Genomic DNA, 7,348 nt, shown 5'->3' with positions numbered 1-7,348 from the left:
GTTGGGCTCAGGTGGTTGTGCTGTGGGATGTGTTTCCCATACATTTATTTATTTGTGGCGCTTGCCACAATATCAAAACCGATTTTCCAAAAGGCTTCGTTGAATAAACATGAGCAAGTACTGCACGTTTAAAAATCAAAACGAGGCACGGGTGTTTTTATCACTGTATTTCTGAAGGAAGATTATCTTTAGAAAATTTTCGATCTCGTTTTCATTTCATCTTGCATTTATATGCCTAATAAAGCAGCGTTTGTGAGCTCAGCGCTGCTTTGTGTACAGCCGTTACTGGGGAAACCTCTGTTTCTCCCGTTTTAAAGCACCTCCTGCTAGCAGAGAATGAATTAGCATTTTCAGTAAGTCAGTCTGATTTACGCAGCAAACATATTTTGCTTTTCCTATATCCAGGGGCGCTGCGAATAATCCGCGGGTCGGGTAATAAAAAATGCATTCTGATTATTTGCGGGTGGGTCGCTGGTGGATAAAATAAATCACAATCAGCGTATTATGTTACCGTTATCCCTTACGGCTCCGACGAGGTTTTGTTCCATCCTCCACGATGTGACAACTCACAAAAGACAATTTTTAGCCAAGCAGCACGGAGAGCCTCTTCAGAAACGTGCCGCGGCATTGACTAGAGTGGCCGCGATCAGCTCCGGTTCCCGTGGAACCGTAACGTGCCGCAGACGTGTGCAGCGAGGCGCAGATCAGCTCCCTAATATATATATATATATATATAATTATTATATATTATATATAAAACATACACATAAAGAACATATACATATATATATATAGATAACATTGCTTATTTTATTTATATCTTATTTAGTAAAATTTAGCAAAAGCAATTCTCTTTCAAAAATGCTGTTTTTTCCTCTAACTCTTATTCATCAAGGAATCCTGAAAAACAAAAATGTATCATGGTTTCCAAATATGAAGCAGCATAACTTTTCAACATGGATAATAATCAGAAATGTTTCTTGAGCAGCAAATCAGCATATTAGAATGATTTCTGAAGGATCATGTGACTGAAGACTGGAGTAATGATGCTGAAAATTCAGCTTTGATCACAGGAATAAATTACATTTGACAATATATTCAAATAGAAAACAGTTATTTTAAATAGCAATAATATTTTCACAATATTACTGTTTTTATTGTGTTTTTGATCAAATAATTGCAGCTTTGAGAAGCATAGGAGACTTTAAATCTTACTGACCGTTAACATTTCAATGGTAAACTTTATTATGTATTTGTTTTGTCTGTACAACAGTATTAGATGTTTCCTTCGCTTTAATGTACTACTAGTCGCATACAACACCACAACCCATTTTCTATGCACACTAGCACATCCAGTTGAGGCTCTCTGCTGTGGTGAGAGATAGATAATAGCAGTAACAGTTTACTCCACTTTAATGCTCGGTGTGTTTGCATGCACAAGGTGGGCTGCTTTTCTCCATCACCTCAGCGTTCTGTGAATCACCGCTGATCCGGCCCTGTTCTACATCTTCATCCTCAACGGGCTCCGGCGGGAGAACAACAACACAGCGCTCGCTTTATCTCACTGACCCCGTGGTTGTTGAGCGCCTCACCGTGCGAGATCCAGATGGCAGAGTGAGAAATACAGATAACAGGCGCAGTTCAGCATCACGCACTAGTCTAGATGATCACTCAACTCCACGGCTGCGGGGGAGGACGCCGATCCGGTGTGTGTTGTAAATGGCACAACCTCCCAGTTCTGTAAACAATAACCACAGCTGTGATCATGAAACCATCCACTGTTTCTGGTCACAGGTTAAATCCATTTCCACTGGACCACCACGCACTGCACTGCTGCCTCATGATACACATTTGGAGATGGAGGAAAAGTGGGAAAAACTACAAAAAGGTCCCTAACATGCTGCTGTAGTGCCGTCACCAGAAGCAAATCGACGAGCAATAATTTTTCAATGAAATCATGTGATGCAGAGAGTGTCCAACTGGCCATCAACAGAGACCACACAACATACGGCCTCTGGCATAATAAAACAGCACTTGAAATGTGAATCCAGCACTTTACCGCTTTTATTAACATTCTCTTAAAGGGATTCATCAAATCTCACAGAGCAGCTGCCTTGTATTTTTTTCATGGAAATTTCTATGAATGTCTGTAATGAACAAATTGAAGCTTGAGCTGTCATGATCAAGACATTCTCGCCAGTGATTATCATCATCATCAGGCACTGAATAATTTTCTCAAGTAAATCATTCTACAACACTGATTCATGCAGGAACAAATCAACACTACTAGTTTGGAAAGGGAATAATGCAATAGGTAATAATTATGACTATTTTATAGATATAATGAATGGGTCAAAAACATTGTGAATATGGTCTAAACTCAAATGAAGATTTCAGATTTCAAGAGTGGGTTGTTATAAATATGATTATGAACACAATATTTTTTCAGTTTTTTAACAAATCATTCACCACTAAAATGAAGATTTGCACTGAAGTCTTCAGAGTAAAAAGCATTTTTCCTTATTTTTTTATTCTATGCAATGGCCTACAAAATCTCTCCAATCATTCTACAATGATTATTTACAAAAAGAGCTATTCAATCTTATTTATTCATATCTGAATATATTGCAGAAAAAATATTGCAGTCAGTTTTTTCGAAAACTTTTGAAGTCTACACTGTTGTTGTTCATGTCATTTTCTATGCAAGCCTAATAGAGGTGCTAAAAATTATTTTAATTCATATAGAATTTAAAAGAAATTAAATTAATGATTTTCTTTAAGGCATTGAAAAATATTCCAGAGGGTCAAATGATAAAAATATCTAGAAAAATATTATTCTAAATATTAAAACAGTAAATAAAGACACTCATTTAAAATCCTTATCTGAAACAGCAACATGTGAGGGGAATTTAAAGTGCACAATTATCACAGTCAAAGAGCTGAGATAAGGCAATTATGTAATAATCTCAACTGGCCTGATGGAAGCGGTCAGTGAGCAGTTCCTGACAATGCATGAGTCAAGGATCAAGTGAGGAAAGTGACAATAAAAGCAGCTCTAAGTCATACAGATCTACCATTTATTAGTCTTGGAAGCACAATGGATGAAAACAATCACCGTTAAACACAAGCTCTCTCCCTCCAATTCCTAAATGATAATTCAGTCTCTAGTGGGCACTCAACCGCTGCGTCTGAGCACTCTTGAAACTGACTGACCATGTGTTTCATGCTCCACCTCTGTCGATGGGCATCTTGCCAAGACTGAACTGGTAGTGGCGCGGGTCTCTGAATGCACTTCAATATCACTGCAGAGACCGGACGAGCAGCACGCCTGATTGTTTGATGATAAAGAAAGCCACAGGAAAATGGTTTTGCCGAGAGACAGGTGACAACGGGCCATCTCTAATCTTTCAAATTAAAAAATTAATCTGGCACTAACTGCGTTCATGAGCCATACAGCGACTTTTTATTCATGGACAGAAAAGAAGGAGAATTTAGGTCACAAAGTTAAAAGAAGGAATAAAAAAGGCTAAGAGGAAAGCAAGGGAAACTAGGAAGAAAGGATAACAGAAAAAAACAAGGTATGCAATGAAGGAATAACAAAAAAGAAGAAAACAAGAGACAAAAATGAACACAAAAGAAACAAAAAATGAATGAATACAAAAAATAAAAGAATAACAGCAACCAGACAAAAGAAGGAACATAAGAAAGACTGAAGCAAAGACAAGAAAATACATAAAAAAGAAAGAAAAGGAAAGGAAATAAAGAAAAGAGAAAGACATTATGAAGAACAGGAAAGAGTCAGTTTTTTCGAAAACTTTTGAAGTCTACACTGTTGTTGTTCATGTCATTTTCTATGCAAGCCTAATAGAGGTGCTAAAAATTATTTTAATTCATATAGAATTTAAAAGAAATTAAATTAATGATTTTCTTTAAGGCATTGAAAAATATTCCAGAGGGTCAAATGATAAAAATATCTAGAAAAATATTATTCTAAATATTAAAACAGTAAATAAAGACACTCATTTAAAATCCTTATCTGAAACAGCAACATGTGAGGGGAATTTAAAGTGCACAATTATCACAGTCAAAGAGCTGAGATAAGGCAATTATGTAATAATCTCAACTGGCCTGATGGAAGCGGTCAGTGAGCAGTTCCTGACAATGCATGAGTCAAGGATCAAGTGAGGAAAGTGACAATAAAAGCAGCTCTAAGTCATACAGATCTACCATTTATTAGTCTTGGAAGCACAATGGATGAAAACAATCACCGTTAAACACAAGCTCTCTCCCTCCAATTCCTAAATGATAATTCAGTCTCTAGTGGGCACTCAACCGCTGCGTCTGAGCACTCTTGAAACTGACTGACCATGTGTTTCATGCTCCACCTCTGTCGATGGGCATCTTGCCAAGACTGAACTGGTAGTGGCGCGGGTCTCTGAATGCACTTCAATATCACTGCAGAGACCGGACGAGCAGCACGCCTGATTGTTTGATGATAAAGAAAGCCACAGGAAAATGGTTTTGCCGAGAGACAGGTGACAACGGGCCATCTCTAATCTTTCAAATTAAAAAATTAATCTGGCACTAACTGCGTTCATGAGCCATACAGCGACTTTTTATTCATGGACAGAAAAGAAGGAGAATTTAGGTCACAAAGTTAAAAGAAGGAATAAAAAAGGCTAAGAGGAAAGCAAGGGAAACTAGGAAGAAAGGATAACAGAAAAAAACAAGGTATGCAATGAAGGAATAACAAAAAAGAAGAAAACAAGAGACAAAAATGAACACAAAAGAAACAAAAAATGAATGAATACAAAAAATAAAAGAATAACAGCAACCAGACAAAAGAAGGAACATAAGAAAGACTGAAGCAAAGACAAGAAAATACATAAAAAAGAAAGAAAAGGAAAGGAAATAAAGAAAAGAGAAAGACATTATGAAGAACAGGAAAGAGGGAAGAACAGGATGGATGGATGGATGGAAAGGAAAGGAAAGGAAAAGAAAGGAAAGGAAAGGAACGGAAGTAACAGGGCGGAAAGAAGGACAAGAATGAAGAAAGGAAGCATGCATAAGAGAGAAAAAGATATTGCTGTGCGATATTGAAGAAAAATGCGATATGCGATACCTTGTTAAAAAATGCGATATTCGATATGCGATACGATATTGCTTAAAGTGTGTAAAATCAATTTAAATTATATTTTAAAATATTTAAAAATGAAAATTATATAACCAATTTGTTTCAAATTCTTTCTTGGAAAATAAAGAATCACTATAACTTCTGAAAGTGACCAGCAGTGTTTTAGCATTACTTAAAAAGTAATGTCACAAATCAGAAAATGTAATTTAACATCATTGTGAACATACAAACAAAAAAATTCATGACACTAATTTTATATCATTGTAACTTTGCTTTCCACACACTTTAAGTACTTCTTCATATACCACAGCAAAAACTATAGTCTGAGAAAGTTCAAACATGATTAAAGGCAAGTGAACAGTCAGCAAAAAGAAAAAGAAAAAAAAAGAAATACACAATTTACAAGCATAGATAAAATAAACAGTAGTATTCAGGTACAGAAATGTAATAATTAAGTGTAAAATAACACTGCATAGTGTTCACTGTATGAATTAAATTTAGATTAATCTTTGTTATAGCCGTTTCGTTAACATTAGTAACATATTCAGCAGCACGTATTTATAGGCTGCTTTCCCTTTAAATCCGACTGCACGGATCCAGTATAATGATACACATCTGATTTCTTTCTCAGCTGTTTACATTCATTTAAAACATAACTGACTGCGTTTATAAGAATGATCATTGAGACGGGTACTATTGACAATTCTGTGCGTATGTATCTGTTCAAACATAAGAAGGAGATGCGAAAGACGAATCAACTCGGTCTGAAACGCGTCTCTCTGTGTGTGCCCGCACTTTGCACGTGTGCAGCAGAACTGAAGATACGCTGTGCGAGATGCGGCTTGTGCACGCGCTTCAGGTAGGAGTCTGTCAGACAGCAAGACGAGACGGCAAAGAGTTGTTTTCTGCAACTTATTGCACTTAACTCTTTTTAACGTCAAGCAATTCTCTGCTATATGTGTCGAACTAAAACTTTGACCTTTTGCAACGTTTTGATTTAAGTAGCCTATTATTAAAATAATTCAGATATCGCACGTCCTTCCGATATGCATATTGCGATATTTACATTTACGATATTTCGATAATTTCGATATATCGTGCAGCCCTAGAAGGAAGCATAAAATGCAAATCAGAAAGAAAGCAACAAAGGAAAAAACAGGAAGGAAAGAAGGATAAGAGAAAGAAAAAGGAAAGGAGGAAGGAAAATGGTTAATAAGAGGAATAGAAAAGGGAAAAAGGGGGAAAAAAAGGACAGGAAAGAAGGAAGCAAGCATCATAGACCGAAAAATAAGGAAGAGGGAAAAAAAGTCAGAAATGAAACGTTTGTGCATTTTACAGCTGTAAGTCAGACATCAATATCATCAATATTACAGTGCGCTGCAGAACACCTAATGAGACAAGAAATACAATGAAAACAGCATTTATGACTAAATCATGTGAAGATAAATGGAAGCACAGCATAGTTGTTTTGTAAGACTGTATTGATGTGTTTCAACAACAAGTCCTAGTGCCACATTGATCAAGCTGCACTAAAATAGAGGCATTAGCAGAAGTGTGATCAATGCACAGAGCCTTAATTCAAACATCAATAATCACACTCTTACGTGAGCTGCTATCATACAAAGTGCTGCACACTCAATTATCCAGCAAAGCAAATGTGAAGTCAGAAGCTAATAATGGCTCCTCATGAAGATGAAGGCCATGCCAATTAATTTTAATTGCTTTCTGTCAAGATTTCAAACTAATCAAGCTTTAAAAAAAAAAAAAAACACAAAATAAGAAATTAAAAACAAAAAACAACTTCCTTGACACCCATTATCAATAAATACACACTGCCAACGTGCTACAATTCCGTATAAATTAATTAGAAAATATTTCTTAATACTAATAAGATTTAAAAAATAAAATCATAAAAACACACAAAAAAAAAAGTTGAGGAAAGAGGAAAAGAAGAAAAAAGCAAAAAAGGAAGCAAGAAAGGAAGAAAAAGGAAGCATAAGAGAATAAAAAAAGAAATGAAAACAAAAGTTTAAGCAAAGTTTTGCTTGCCACGTTTTATGAATAATTATATGCAAAACTAAATAAATGGTTATCAACAAATAAAAACACCAATTAATTGTAACATTTATTGCATAAAATCATCAAATGATGTCAGCGCAGATTTCTTTATAAATGAATTAAATACTTCTAATACTAAAGAAATGTGTATATATA

The 7,348-nt window shown here is 35.6% G+C and overlaps 1 protein-coding gene across 8 annotated transcripts in view; it reads right to left on the bottom strand.

Annotated features, from left to right (window-relative positions):
* Window positions 1-7,348, bottom strand: part of LOC107685126 (spermatid perinuclear RNA-binding protein-like) — a 119,770-nt gene that overhangs the window by 84,771 nt on the left and 27,651 nt on the right. Inside the window, exon 1 of one of the 8 annotated variants that reach the window (XM_016481629.1) lies at window positions 1,464-1,486. The exons of the other annotated variants lie outside the window; for them this stretch is intronic. The gene's annotated coding sequence lies outside the window, so the exon portion shown is untranslated. Of the gene's footprint in view, window positions 1-1,463; window positions 1,487-7,348 lie in introns of those variants that run through there. 8 annotated transcript variants of the gene reach the window in all.

This window comes from Sinocyclocheilus anshuiensis, unplaced genomic scaffold, assembly GCF_001515605.1.
Source record: "Sinocyclocheilus anshuiensis isolate Anshui unplaced genomic scaffold, SAMN03320099.WGS_v1.1 scaffold914, whole genome shotgun sequence".
In the NCBI taxonomy this organism is placed as follows: domain Eukaryota; kingdom Metazoa; phylum Chordata; class Actinopteri; order Cypriniformes; family Cyprinidae; genus Sinocyclocheilus; species Sinocyclocheilus anshuiensis.
This window is presented reverse-complemented; position numbering and strand designations above follow the sequence as displayed.